Raw genomic sequence first — 15953 nt, 5'->3', positions numbered from 1 at the left:
CTGGGTTGGGATTTTCTCTGCCCGGGGACTGGGTGTTTGTGTTGTCCTCATCATTTCATCGTCATTATAATAGGTGGCCGTAGCTAGATTGGACTGTAGAAACAATTGGACTGTGTAGACTTGGGATTTTGTATGGGCACTGACGACCGCGCAGTTGAGCTCCCCACAAACCAATCATCATCATCAACGTCGTCCGCCAGCAGACAGCGCAGTGTCACAGCTACGAGACCGCAACTGTGGCTACCCTTTAACAGGGAAAGCTCACAGCTAGAAGGTTCGGTGTCGTGTAAACGTCTGAAGCAAGGAGACAATCTGATACGGAGACGGACTCGTGCTTCCTACAGCCACGCGAGCGAGTTTGGCAGGGGTCAAATGGTGACGTTCCGAGTGGCTGGACGGTTCTTTCGGAGAACTGCCACGCGAGTTGGACGTGCTGTGTCACGTGTGCAACGAAGCTGGTGTCAGTGGTCACGTGAACATTGGCACACCCACAGACGAGGTTCTGGACGTCCACGTAGTTCAGACGCCAGCCGGGGTCGTCGTGGTGTATGGGAATCGGTAGCAGCAGATTATGCAGCTGCCACAGCACAGGTAAGAGGGCTTGTCAGCCGAGACGTGTAAACGCGAACTGTTGCGATCCGGTTACTGCCTGAGGGACTACCGGACACGGACACCTGCAGCCCGTCTACCACTCCTGCCACAGCACCGGCGTGCACGGCTCGACTGGTGCCGTCAGGGGATCACCTGGAAGATGGAATGGCGCACCGTGGTCTTCAGCGATGAAGCAGATCCTGCCCGTTGCAAGTGATGGTCGTTTGCGCTTACGACGTGGATCTGGAGAGCCTTGTCCCGTATAGTGCATTCGTCCGAAACACACTTGCCCCATCCCAGGCCTTATGGTCCATGGTGTTGCTGGAGGGGACTCTAAGCAGCGCTCGGTACGTGCAGAATATTGTTAGTCTGTTTTTTTGCTATTAATGCAACGGGAAGGTGATGTATTGTTCCAACAGGATAACGCTCGACAACACGTTGCCCGGGAAACTCAGCATGCTCTGCAGGATGTGCCAGCACGATCTCCAGACTTGTCTCCAATGGAGCACGTGCGGGATACGACGGGACGGGAGGCGACTTGGGCCCCACCTGTCACCCAACCCCGCTTACACAACTGAACCAGTCGAGCAGGACAGTACTCTCCATCTGCACGATCTACCGGATGGAAGAGTCAGGCCTTCACTACCACTCGTGGAGGCTACACTACACACTAACATGGGTCCATACCTGGTACCCCAGAACCGCTGTTCATGTAATCATTTCATGTACTCTATTTACACTGTTGCAACAATAAGTCTTGAGTGAATTGGAGGTCTGCAAAAAGAGTGTATTAATTGTTTTGCGGCGGTGTACACACTCCCACCTTAGGAGGCTACTTACCAGACTTGCGCTTCTCGCTGGCGTGGTCGATGACCAGCGACTTGGATCGCCGCACGCGCAGCGACCGCCTCCGGATGCTCCGCAGGAACGCCTCGGCGGGCGTCGTCGGTTTCGCCAACAGCGGCGTGCCCGGCCCGCCATTGTTGTTGTTGTTGTTGTTGTGGCTGCCGTTGTAGCTCCTGACGAAGGGCGCGGCGCAGCGCAGCGGCGTGCCGGGGCTGGGGGCGGCCGCGGCGGCCGGCGCGTCGCCCCCGCCGCCCCCGCGCTCCCGGCCCGCCAGCAGCCACCGGCCCACCGCCTGGAGGCGCGACGGCCGCTGCAGCGGCGTCACCGGCGCCGCCCCCGGCGCGTCCACGTCAGTGTCGCCGACGCCCAGCGTGCCCGCGCTCGCCAACTCCGACGCGGCGGGCTTCTCGCTTCCTGTCACACCGCTCGCTGCCTGCCCTAGAGCGACTGTCTACCGCGACGACGTCCGTCAGTTTCCACGCACGGTGAACACCACTGCCAAGGATCGACGCAGAAGTCTGTCTCACATCGTGGTAACATCACATTTGCAGCCACAGTAGAACTACGGCCACAGTTATAGCGTTGCTCTTCTGCCTCGAGATCACTGATTCCAAAGTCATCACTTCCGCAGCACCCACTGGCACAGGTTCGTCCGACGAACTGTTCTGAACGGCTTCACACCTCCTCGAGTATCGGAGCAACCCGCGGTAGCAGCTGGATCACTGTGCGGTCTGTTCCTCACAAACACAGTACAACGACACAAAAAATCACCGTCTTTTCCAACTAGTCTGAACTGGTTGAAGCTAGTCTCGCGGGGCGAATGAGCATCAAATTTCACTTCCTTTAGAAAATCCAAATGCAGCGACCACTGAGGCAAGGGAGGGTGACTGTGGGGTCATAAAGCTGAGTCCTCGTCCGCTACAGCTACAGCTACAACTGTCCACTTTGACCCTCAGCACTGAAGCTCCTCCGCAAGCGGGTGTCCGCTCCTGAGAGCGTGCTGAGGACACGGATGTAGTGGGAACCGCAGGCAATGCCACGGCGTGCCGATGCCGGCCTCTGGAATGGGCGGCGCGTCGCTGGAGAAGCCCGGAATGCGCGAGGCGCGCCCTGTCCAGAATACGCGAGCAGCTCTACAGCGCGTTTCGCTGTCTGGCGCTAGCGACGCGACCACCTGCACAAAGTGTGTGGCAATAAATCGCGAGAACACTGCAAATATGAACACACATCATGCACATCTCTATAAGCGCTGATCCTATACACTGCGACTAGTTTCGAACGTTTTTGGTCGTCATCTGCTCATCAAAGCAACTCCACAGACTCGCACTGTTCAAACGGTACACTACTACATACGGAAGACAATTGGCGTGTAGCAGAGCACAGTACAAGTATAAGACAGAGAATCGTTACGCAACTGTGTTGGATACCATTCAACTACACTAGAATATCCCATACTGTACGAGTATGCGAGAAGGTACACAGGCGTACACAGTAGCGCCGTAACAAGGGAACGCGCCTACCCGAGATCTACGAAATTGACAAAATTTACGGTGTATCCAGGGCTTGGCCACAAATGAAAGTGGCAGAGGAGGCGAAGCGTTTACAAAAAAACTGGCCAGGTGCGAACAGGACTTGCGCACTCAGGGTTCCGTACAAACTTAATTACGTATGCAGACAGTTCATCCATTCCGGGAATCGAGGATCTCGACGATTTTTCCCAGTTACCGAGATTTATACTGGCAAGATATCGGTCCTGGGTGTTCCTAAACTTTCGATAAGTTTTTAATTCCATTAATGTACATGTGACAAAGTCATGGAGGACGCAGGCGACCATTATTGTATTAACCAGTATTATGCGGACAGTATATCGTGGAAATTGGCCGCGGCCGTAAACAAACGAGAACTTCAACTTTTGTAGTCCCGTCTTCCTCAGTTGGGTGTAATATTACGGTATGTTGATAATTTTTACTTATGGACCGTCTGACAGCAACTGAATAAAACACAGTTTTAGAGACAGGGCTTCAAAATAGCATATAAGCCTGGGCAAACCCTCCAATCACACGTAAGCCAGCCAGCTACCAAGAGGGACAAATTCCAACAATCAGGAATATATAAACTTGAACGTCAAAGATGTGATGCAGTATACGTAGGCATGACATGCAGGAATTTTGAAACAAGATACAAAGAACATATCAGATGTTGGAAGTATCAAACAAACCATTCCACATTTGCAGAGCATTTAAAACACCACAACCATCATCCTACAAAGATGGAACAAGGAATAAAAATAATGAGAATAACCAACCATGACAAACATCTTATACTAACGCAAGAAAACTTCCACATCCAGAAAGCCACAGCAGAAAACAAACATGTGGTGAATGAACACACACACATCAGCACAGGCTCTCTACTACTCTTAATAAAGGAAATGATAACATAAAACAATAAAACTCTGCCCCACACCATCTGGACACACACACACACACACACACACACATACACACACACATACACAAATGCATACACGAACAGACCACAGATACTTCAATAATTACACTCATAAGTTTGGCAATAACATTCGATCTTTGGCAAAACCATTTGACAGTCGGCAACAGAAACCAAAACACTGCATTAAAACAAGCGTTCAGTTCACAGTGCTGTGGAATGTGGGGAAAAAACCGCAAATTGGCGTTCATATGAAGAACAACAACACCAAAAATGCAACAGGAGCGTAATATGTAAGAAATTGTCCACCCAACCTGTAAGTACAGTTCAAAACATTAATACTTAATAGGAAATACCAACCACCAGAACTGTTTATAACCTATAGGCACAGTGACAAAAATGCAAGTTAAATAGCTAACATATGTACATATTCCAGGCTACTGATGATGCCTTGCAGAAAATAAAGGCGAAACGCGTATGGCACTAAATTTGTGTTTTATTCAGTTGCTGTCAGACGGTCCATAAGTAAAAATTATCAATATACCGTAATAAACGAGAACTTGGACAGGCCGAGGGTAGAGAAGCGGCGCCCCACCCCCCTCTAGAAGGGCTGCTACTCTACGTCCGCGTTCCGTGCCTTCACGAAAGCAGAACTGACTTATCGGTCATCGGCATGACTGATCCTTTTGTTGTGGTGAAAGACGCATTCTTATCCCTCTGTGCACCAGGATTAGTGTCTCCACTCACTTCAAAATAAGAAAAGAAAACAAGCAACCCACAACACAAAATAAATTGGACTACACAAAGCATTTGGTAGAACGTGCAGCGCAGTTGTCAGTGGCTGCGGTTGGCAGTGGCTGTCCAGGCCCGACCTCAACCGGTATCTTACGCAACCATACTTCAAAACACTCCCCACCTGAAACTACCACGACAGTAGCTCTCCGTTCAGGCTGACTGTGTCGCAGTGGTAAAAGCCAGGGATGACTTAAATGCTCATATGACGCGTACCGGAACTCATTCATCGTCAGGTATACAAGAGCGATTACTGCACGTAGATGTGACGCAGTCTAGCCTCTGGAGGTTTGTTACACGTACAACTTGGAACGTCATATCAACGAGCAGTAATCGCTCCTGCATATCTGATGACGGATAAATTCCGAAACGCGTCATGTGGACAATAAATGCATTCCGTGACTGATGAACCAGTCAAGCCGGCCGTTGTGGCCGAGCAGTTCTATGCGCTACAGTCTGGAACCGCGCGACTGCTACGGTCGCAGGTACGAATCCTCCCTCGGGCATGGATGTGTGTGATGTCCTTAGGTTACGTTAGGTTTAAGTAGTTCTAAGTTCTATTGGACTGATGACCTCAGAAGTCAAGTCCCATAGTGCTCAGAGCCATTTGAACCATTTTGAACCAGTCAACCTGAATACAGAACTATCGAGTCTTTTAATTTTAAGTTTGAGGTCGGGTAACAAATGACAATAGAAATATTTTTTCGAGTGAAATGATTACCAAGTAACAATTTGCAGGTTTTTCTCGTGTACTTGTACTGTGAAACCTTGCCTCTTCCAAATTTCATCATTGTAGATCAACGGGAAGCACCTTACAGGTTTTGATGAGTGTCTTTCCGAGTGTCAAAATATGTGACATAAATGGTCGTAACTTTTGGCCGCATTCACACAGAAGCCTAGATTTATTACGACGCCAAGGGTCTATACACCTAACTACGCGACATAAATATGAACTTCATACATGCGCCCGCTCGTCAGGAAAAGGTTTTTAAGTGTCGGACGGACAGACAGACAGACAGACAGACGGGCAGACGGACAACGCAATGAACTGATAAAGGATTTCGTTTTTATCGATTCAGGTGGGGAACCCTAGAAACAGCACTTCTGGCGCGTATCACGCGAGTGATGAACCGTTTATGTTAGCGCAGACTGCACGCAACGGTTGGCGCAGCGGAAACCCTGCAGAACAGGAATCCCAGGGTCGTTGATTCGATTCCCTACGCGCATTTTTTTTATTTTCAGTTTTTACGTTCCTTACACGGAATTACAAAGAAATATTGCTCAATATATAACATTTATTAATATTTCCATAAAAGACATGAAAAGGAAAGGCCAAGGGAAACAGGGGATTGCCAATAAGTTTCGAAGAAAGTACTTACGGCGTCCACGAAGACTGTAACCAACTTTCCAAGAAGGGACTGTATTTAATGAGTGGAGGACTGCGCATCCCGTTAGTTTCGTTTTGACCTTCGGGCTGTCCTGGGCCGTTGTACGCGAGCAGTAGTTCACCGTCTGCCTCGGTAACAGCGCTTGCTAAGCGAAGCGGCCGAGTTCGATTCCCGATCGGGTCGGAGATTTTCTCCGCTCGTGGACTGTGTGTTCTGTTGCCCTTACTTCGCATCGTCATAATTGAAATTAACAATGGAAAAACCAAGGTGGATTTTATAACTGACATCACAATGTTGAGATAGATGAACGGGCACAGCCCGAAACCCAATAAATTGGAAAAAAAAGAAAAACAATAGTTTTTCGGTGCAGGCAGAATCGGCCCATCGGCCGTTGGTGGTAATAGTATCTACGGCTACGGAGTTCATTCACTTGGTAGCTCTAGACCGCGCAATTTTTCGAGAATATTGTGACAACACACTGATAGTACAGTGTGTACGCTCTCATTTTATGGACTAAATCCTCGTGTAGGCCTTACCATCCCTTCATGAAAATTTATTAGCAGTCCAAATTCCTTTCCCTTTCCTTTTATAAAAATATTATTGGATACAATACATTGAGCATTATTTCGGCTGTGTAAGTAGCGTAAAAATTCTAAATAGATATGTTGAAAGAAGTTTCCGTGTAGGGCGTCTACCTCGCCCCACCCCCTTGGATTAAGATTCTGCACTCTCTTTCCGCTGCGCCAGACGCTGCCTGGAAACTTCGCTGACATGAGCGGCTCATGCCTCGCCCAACCCACGCCACAAACGCTATTTTTCGGTAAAATGTTGGCCATGTGGAGCTCCCGCTACTCTCAATTAATGTTTTGCCGAGCCCTGCATACACCACAAATGTGGACGAAATCGGTCGTGACGAGTGGGCGTGATCGCCTCGTGAGAACACAACACGACACTACACACACGTGTACTCTAACAGACAACAGTACACGATACTACACCAGTACGTATACAGTCTAACAGTGCGGCATAGTATTCCAGTACACAATGGGAAGTCCGGTTTCACAATATAGTACTAGGCACCGTTATTGTCAGTGTCGAAGTACACACACGCAGTGCACCACAAGGGTAAGCAGTACAAAGCAGGCGTTTCTCTATTCACAAACTTTTGAATGCACGAATTCTGTTTGTAACAATCCAAACCTGATGAGGACCAGAAATGTTCGCAATATGACTTATTCGTGTAACGAAGTATTTTATCCGATCACAGCAATTAAATAAACTACTAGAAAACTTAATATTCGTCGCCGAAACTATCTGTCCAAAAAGCGCTGTTGGATTTTGATACTGACATTCGTCAAACTAAGTGAGCAAGGATTACACACCGGAAGAGTGGTGTGGCAATACGGGACGGAAGGAAGCCGTAGCGATTGCTGTTCCACTACCACATCACAAAGTTAGAGGAGTGACACATTTCGTATCGTCAGATTTATGACAGTCAGGTCAACGCAATTATGTCTGGAAGTACCTGAAGACCGTTGCATTGTTCAGACAGTATACTAGTACGTAGTGCACATGACTAGTACACAATAGTACACTAGTACACACTCGTACAGGATAGATAATACACTAGGGCACGTCAGTACCAGATGTTACTACATCACTGGACAGTAGTACAGCACACAACTGTAGACGATAGCATAACAGCAATGCACTAGCAAACTACAGAACACTCTCGTACACTGTTTACACTACTGGTGCACTGGAAAAAGACTGAAGAGCACGCACTGGTGGTGTGCCCTCTTCTTTGAAACGCGCTTCCTTCGACGAACTTGGTGGATGTATTTTCAGATGAAACCACCAGTTCCCTCTGTAGAAATCCAGATCTGATGATTGCCGTAAAGAGTCGAAATTTCCCACAAATATTGGGTCTTTATGCAATCTCAGGTAACTAAAATCTCTGAAGCTATCCATGCCAACAACACTTCCCAAGTTTAACATTTCTTACAGACAATGAAAACGCAGTAAAGAGCGGAAGGAGTATACGAAAATACACCGCGGCCAGCAGCTACGAGGTCGAGGCAGAGTCGGGGAGGCCACACTTGTCTCAGCTCGAGACATGGGAAGCCGTAGACGCTGCTAGGGCACGCCTCACCTTACCACAGAAAGCGCGAGGTCAGCTGCAACTTGCACAGAAACCAGTCTGCAGCTGTGAGAATCGAAAAAGATGACGGGGAAGCACTGGCTGAAAAGGGAGACACGCTCGTAGCCTATGCCCGATGTTATTCAGTCTCTACACTGAGCAGCTAGTAGAGGAAAGTACAGTTCACGGGGACAAAATAAAAACAATGAAGTGCGTACATGCAATTCTGTCAGGGACGGCAAAGGACTTGGAGGAATGGGAAATCGTGAAAAGAGATTATAAGATGAACATCAACAAAAGTTGGACAACGGTGATGAACAGCAAGAGAACGAAAACACGCGATGCTGAGGCAATTAGATTAGGAAATGAGACGCTAAAATCAGAAGACGAGTTTTGCTATTTGGCCAACAAAGTACATCACAACTGCGGAAGAAGAGAAGACATAAAATGTATAGTTACAGGAAAAGGATATTTAATTTCTATAATAATGAGTGAGATACCTTAGAATCGTAAAAGCGAGGAAAGAGGTCATTAAATTTCAACTTCTTACTTACGGCGAGTTTCGGAGGCTTTGCTCCGTCATGATGAAGCAGTTCTACGTGTGGCTCAGTTGCTTTGCTACCGGTAACACGTTTGCTGTTTATAAATTTTACATTATGATCGATGCGGTTGGTCTTCGAGCAGCGATGCACCTCAGATAAACATCGGAATTAGCACCAGATAACGGAGCAAATACCCAGAAACGGGTCGTAAATAAAACCTTGAAATTAGGTGCCTGGTTGTGTTTTTATATGTAAAATAAATGTAATTTGACTATTAATCGACCACGACTGTTTCAAAAATATGAAAAGGTTTTCAAATACCGGTACCAGTCACAAAATTTGTTAACAGCTACATTATTTTTTTAGCGACGTGTTTCGAGGTGATTTGTTGATACAGGTATTAAAGCTTATTTACATGACTGCTGTGATCATCCTGCAGAGAGAGAGATAAGAATAACATAGGCGATGTCACTTTGTGTATTGGTCTTCTGTTCTCATGAAAATTTTATGAACTAGTCACCTCAAAGTACTACATACTTTGGAACAGAGCTGAAGAAAGGACATCTTGGGAGAAATGGAAATATTTATCCATTGCCTGAAACTGAAGATCCTAAATGAAATGGCAGAGTTTAAAAATTCACACTTCTTTACAAATTTCAATTCAGTTTTCTTAAAATAGTACGTACCTGGGATTAATGTTGTATATTCACAATCGATCCCAAAAATATCTTTGTAATTCTGAATATAAAAAGTATTTATACTGTCATTTGTATTATCAAATTGTCGCACGCGCTCATTTTGTAAAACATTGCGCCAACCAACATTAGTGATACGACTTCAGAACACATTGCTACTGACAACACCAGGATCGATATATTGATAGTCAAATCGAAACTAGGCTTCTTTTGATAGCCATCTTGTGTTCTGCACTGCTGATTTGTTTCGTGCGTCGTGCTTTAAAGACGTCTTTGTGAAGTCTGTGAACAACGGCCAAGAAGTTCAGGAGAGCCATGGAAACAGCGATGCCTCAACACATCGCAAAATAACTGCCACGCCATAAGAACAAAGTGAGTGACTGTTTTATAAAATTTTCATTCGAACAGAACACCAACACGCAAAGTGACATCGCCTCTTACTATGTTATCCTCGTCTCTCTCCGCCAGGAAGATCAAAGCAGTCGTGTAAAGACATGTATAAACATGTATTAAACTTTTTGTAATGCCAGTATACCCTGATGATGAGGTAATACCTAGAAACATGTCGCTAAATAAATAAATTATCCATCAACAAGTTTTGTTTCGTAAAATTCCCTCAACAGCAATTACAACTTAGTTACAATAAGGTGGAACATCACATTACATCTAGACCTAAATACATACGCACCGTATGGTGCATAGGGAAAGGTATCTTGCACGACTGCTAATAATTTTCTTCCCCGTTCCACACGCAAATGGAGAGAGGCAAAAACGTCTCATCTATGCGCATCCGCACGAGTCCCAATTTGTCTTGTCTTTACAGTCCTTACGTGAAGTGATCTTGGAGGCAGAAGGATCGTTTTGCAATCTGTCGCAAATGCCTACTTGTCAACAGTATTTCGCGAAAATAACGCCCTCTTCCCCCCCAGGGATCACCATTTGACTTCACGAAGCTCCTCTGTAATACTCGGGTGTTAATCGAACCTATCTGTAACGTACGTATCAGCACGCCACTGAACTGCTTCGACGTCACACTCTGGTCCGACCCGCTGGGGCTCCCAGACAATCAAGCAGCAGTGAAGAAGAATGGGGAGCACCGCTGCTGTAAACGCCGTTCTTTCCGAAAATTCTCCCAACAAACCCAAGTCGACCGCTCGCTTTCGGCTGTCACCGACCTTCGGAGCTCGTTCCATTTCGTATCGCTTTGCAACGTCAGGTCTGGATATTTAACCCTTTGACTACCAATGGGACATATCGACAGTGCAATGAAAACCTCGGAACTCTATCTTTCTGTGAAAACTATCAACTCCAGTAACCGGAAACTCCATAATCAAAAAGAGATTTGAAAGTGCATATACACTCCTGGAAATGGAAAAAAGAACACATTGACACCGGTGTGTCAGACCCACCATACTTGCTCCGGACACTGCGAGAGGGCTGTACAAGCAATGATCACACGCACGGCACAGCGGACACACCAGGAACCGCGGTGTTGGCCGTCGAATGGCGCTAGCTGCGCAGCATTTATGCACCGCCGCCGTCAGTGTCAGCCAGTTTGCCGTGGCATACGGAGCTCCATCGCAGTCTTTAACACTGGTAGCATGCCGCGACAGCGTGGACGTGAACAGTATGTGCAGTTGACGGACTTTGAGCGAGGGCGTATAGTGGGCATGCGGGAGGCCGGGTGGACGTACCGCCGAATTGCTCAACACGTGGGGCGTGAGGTCTCCACAGTACATCGATGTTGTCGCCAGTGGTCGGCGGAAGGTGCACGTGCCCGTCGACCTGGGACCGGACCGCAGCGACGCACGGATGCACGCCAAGACCGTAGGATCCTACGCAGTGCCGTAGGGGACCGCACCGCCACTTCCCAGCAAATTAGGGACACTGTTGCTCCTGGGGTATCGGTGAGGACCATTCGCAACCGTCTCCGTGAAGCTGGGCTACGGTCCCGCACACCGTTAGGCCGTCTTCCGCTCACGCCTCAACATCGTGCAGCCCGCCTCCAGTGGTGTCGCGACAGGCGTGAATGGAGGGACGAATGGAGACGTGTCGTCTTCAGCGATGAGAGTCGCTTCTGCCTTGGTGCCAATGATGGTCGTATGCGTGTTTGGCGCCGTGCAGGTGAGCGCCACAATCAGGACTGCATACGACCGAGGCACACAGGGCCAACACCCGGCATCATGGTGTGGGGAGCGATCTCCTACACTGGCCGTACACCACTGGTGATCGTCGAGGGGACACTGAATAGTGCACGGTACATCCAAACCGTCATCGAACCCATCGTTCTACCATTCCTAGACCGGCAAGGGAACTTGCTGTTCCAACAGGACAATGCACGTCCGCATGTATCCCGTGCCACCCAACGTGCTCTAGAAGGTGTAAGTCAACTACCCTGGCCAGCAAGATCTCCGGATCTGTCCCCCATTGAGCATGTTTGGGACTGGATGAAGCGTCGTCTCACGCGGTCTGCACGTCCAGCACGAACGCTGGTCCAACTGAGGCGCCAGGTGGAAATGGCATGGCAAGCCGTTCCACAGGACTACATCCAGCATCTCTACGATCGTCTCCATGGGAGAATAGCAGCCTGCATTGCTGCGAAAGGTGGATATACACTGTACTAGTGCCGACATTGTGCATGCTCTGTTGCCTGTGTCTATGTGCCTGTGGTTCTGTCAGTGTGATCATGTGATGTATCTGACCCCAGGAATGTGTCAATAAAGTTTCCCCTTCCTGGGACAATGAATTCACGGTGTTCTTATTTCAATTTCCAGGAGTGTATTTCTCCAATCCGTCAATAGCTAGGCTTCTGCTATACCGTTACACGTGTGGCTATCAACTTTCTGTATCGCTTACTATTATTTTTTAAGAAACCGTTTTATCTTCACTTGCAAAATTTAACAAAATGAATTTATGAGGTTTTCATTGCCTACCATTGGTATGAGTTCCACGATACGTTATCAGAGAACCAATTGGAACCTGATGCTTGTTACTGCTATGTAGCAGTGTCCTAATAGTAAAGGGTAGCTTACTAGTGGCTAGCACAATTCTTGTAACTACAAATTGCACCTGTAGGCCGCCCTGTCCTCAAGTTTCTTTGTTAACCCTCGTCACCGTATTGTCATATCGAATTAGTTCGCACCTGCAGGTGAACCAATCTGGTTAGCAGATTCGCAAAGCGGGCTGGCTTCGCAGACAAACCGCGGCGACTACTTGCACCCACGAAGTGACGCCTGCCGCAGCACAAAACAAGCCCGCATTGAGGCACCTGCAGTGTGAGTGACAACTTTGCAGAGATGCTCCGTCCACAGCTGTGCGTCAGTTTTCCGTACGTCTCGTAGTTTTTGCTTCTGAGAGCCTGGAGATACTTATGAACAAATGTGTATTCCTACCCTTCTACCCCGTCCAAACCCCTTCGAAAACTAAACGGCGGGGAATATTCTTTTCCTACTGTTAGTTCTGACCAAGACATTAATTAAAACAGCCATCCTTTAACGTTTCGGAAATGAAATTGGTAGTCAAAAGATTAACCGACTACAGTCTGTCAAGCATCACACCGATAATGCTGTATTAGAGTATTACGGGATTCGTTTTTCTCCTCACTGCCTTAACTTAAGCCGGCCGCGGTGGTCTAGCGGTTCTAGGCGCTCAGTCCGGAACCGCGCGACTGCTACGGTCGCAGGTTCGAATCCTGCCTCGGGCATGGATGTGTGTGATGTCCTTAGGTTATTTAGGTTTAATTAGTTCTAAGTTCTAGGGGACTGATGACCACAGATGTTTAGTGCTCAGAGCCATTTGAACCATTTTGAACCTTAAATTTTTTCTAGATTTAGAGCCCTCTGCCACCTATCACGCCAAACAAAAACTCTATCCCAGTCATCCTGTGTCCTCCAACAATTACTTTAACGACGACACTTCGCGTACGATACAGCACCATCAGCAAACAGTCGCTGGCATCCTGTGAATCGCATAAAGGAGGCTGCTAAACAACTTTTGTAATCACTCCATTTTCCCGTAAACGTTTACTTCACTTTCTTCAACTCGTGTTACGGGCATTTGTGGACACATCGGTTTAGGTTCACGTTCCGTGTGCCATACCAACCTACTGCGCCGCCCGCCACTCGGCCTGTGACGGCGGCATGTCACGCGTGCACGCACGTACGCACTCCGCGCTGTTCTCGCGTTACGCAGCTCGTGGTTTCTGGCGCCAGCGCTTGTGTGCGCAGCTGGCGCGCCAGTCCTGCTGTGTACTCTGGCCGGCGCGCCACAGTAGGGGGATCCCCGCCAGAGCCGCCTCTGGCAGTAATATCTCTGAAAGCCGCGCAACCCGACACGGCCGGGCACAGCAAACAGTGTGCGGACGGTAACTCAGCAGCACAGGCCGGCGCCGCGTGTCGAGTCGTCCGCAGTGGCGGGGCCTTCCACGCTGCCCTGCGACATCGCCTCGCAGACGAAAGAAACGCTTGTGCAACGTCGCAATAATTATCCCATTTTCCCTGAAAGTGTTCTACCAAAAGAAAAGCAGATTGGTTGGTTTTGGGGTTTGATGGGGGCTAATCATCGAGGTCATCAGTCCCCTGTTCCAAAAAGACATACTTGTAAAAGGCCTATACAGTAAAAGCACCCAGAGGGAGGGAACACCAAGGGGTACAGAGCTAAAATGAACACCGCAGTAACAGAAATTAGAGGACACTTAAAAGGAGCAAATAGCTGACTAGAATAAAACAGACTACAGTGGTTGATGGATCAGGTAAAAGGTCAACCACTCAAGTACAAACGTAGAACATCCGGCTGGAAAGCGTTGATAGAGGTCCCAACACAACGTGTTACCATAAAACACACTATTTTGGTATCCACATCACAATTTAAAGTCGCTGGAGTGGGTGTAGCCTGAGAAATGATGTGAGAGCGCCCACACTAGAGCGAGTGATAAAACCCAGCTGCACGGATAAGAAAATCAGGACGTCGCCCTTAATCGGGGAGATGATGATGTGTTTGGGAAAGTGATTGACGGCATGGGAATTCAGAGTAACTTGGGTACAACTTTGATTTAGCGCGACTGACGACGGGTTGCTGTAAATGTAGAAAAATGAGTATGGAAAACAATTCCATAGCGTTCCGAAACAGTATTAGTGATGTGCTGTTGGATTAAAGCTCAAGGTTTAACGTTGCAAAGAGAACGGAAGGTGGGTTGCACTTCGGTTTACCAAGAAAATGCTCTGAAAGGGTGTTCATCTATAAACGAGACTGCATATAGTCAGACCCATTCGTGAGTACTGCTCGACTGTTCGCAATCCCCACCAGGTCGGATTACTGGAAGACGCAGAAACAGTTCTACATCCACATACGTATTCCACACACTGCCGTACAGTGCGTGGCGGAGGGTACCATGTACACTACTACTCGTTTCCTCTGCCGCCCACAAACAGAGGAAAGGGAAAACGACTATCTACGTGTCTTTGTATGAGCCCTAAATCCTCTTGTTTTATGTTCGTCGTCCTTACGCGAAATGTACGTTGCCGGCAGCAGAATCGTTCTGAAATGCTGGTTTTCTACATTTTTTTCAATAGTGCTCCTCGAAAAGTACGTCGCCTTCCCTACAGGGTTTCCCGTTTGAGTTCCCGAAGTGTCTACGTGATGTTGTTCGAACCTGCCGGTAACAAATCTGGCAGCCCCCCTGCGAAATGCTTCGACGTCTTCCTTCAATCCGACGTGGTGCGGGTTCCAAGCATTCTAGCAGTACTCAAGAATAGTTCACACCAGCGTCCTAAATGCTCTCTGCTTTAACAGATGAACCACGCTTCACACTTCCCTATAGTCTCCCACCCAAGTCGCCTTCCCTGCTACAGTCCTTACACGCTCGGTTCATTTCATTTCGTTTGGCAGCGATACGCGCAGATATTTCAACGACGTGACGGAGTCAAGCAGGACACTGCTAATACTGTATTCGAACATTACGGCTTCGTTACTCCTGTTCACACCAACTATAAACTTTGTCGAAGTCAACTTGTATCCTGCTAAAGCCACTCAACTTCGACACCTCACCGCACACCACAGCATCACCAGAAAAAACAACCGCAGACTGCTACTCACGCTGTCCGCCAAATCATTCATATATAAAGAAAACAACAGCCGTGCTCTCACACTTCCCTGGGGCACCTCTTGTCTCCGATGAACATTCGCCATGAAGATCATCATACTAGGTTTTATTACTTAAGAAGCCTTCGAGCCAGTCAGGTATCTGGGAACCTATTCCATACGCTCGCTCCCTCGTTAACAGTCTCCTGAGGCGCACCGTGTGTCAAATGCTCGTCGGAAACTCGCTGTATCGTTACTGCGTGGTGTCCTTTCGTCGCGGTTCGCAGTGTGTCACGTGGAAAAAGGGCAAGCTGAGCGCCGCACGAGTGGTGCTTCCTCAAACCGTGCTGATTCGTGGTCATATGCTTTTCCGTCTCAAGCACATTTATTATATTCGAACTGAAAATGTCTTTAAGGATTCTGCAGCAAACCG

General features: G+C 48.0%; 1 protein-coding gene across 1 annotated transcript in view; it reads right to left on the bottom strand.

Annotated features, from left to right (window-relative positions):
- Window positions 1-1539, bottom strand: part of LOC126109555 (centaurin-gamma-1A) — a 333594-nt gene extending 332055 nt beyond the window's left edge. Inside the window, exon 1 of the mRNA XM_049914570.1 lies at window positions 1432-1539. The gene's annotated coding sequence lies outside the window, so the exon portion shown is untranslated. The remainder of the gene's footprint in view (window positions 1-1431) is intronic.
- Between the last annotated feature and the right edge of the window lie 14414 nt (window positions 1540-15953).

The sequence above is a fragment of the Schistocerca cancellata genome, chromosome 12 (assembly GCF_023864275.1).
Source record: "Schistocerca cancellata isolate TAMUIC-IGC-003103 chromosome 12, iqSchCanc2.1, whole genome shotgun sequence".
Lineage (NCBI taxonomy): Eukaryota > Metazoa > Arthropoda > Insecta > Orthoptera > Acrididae > Schistocerca > Schistocerca cancellata.
The sequence above is the reverse complement of the archived record's forward strand: the minus strand, read 5'-3'. Positions and strand labels throughout refer to the sequence as shown.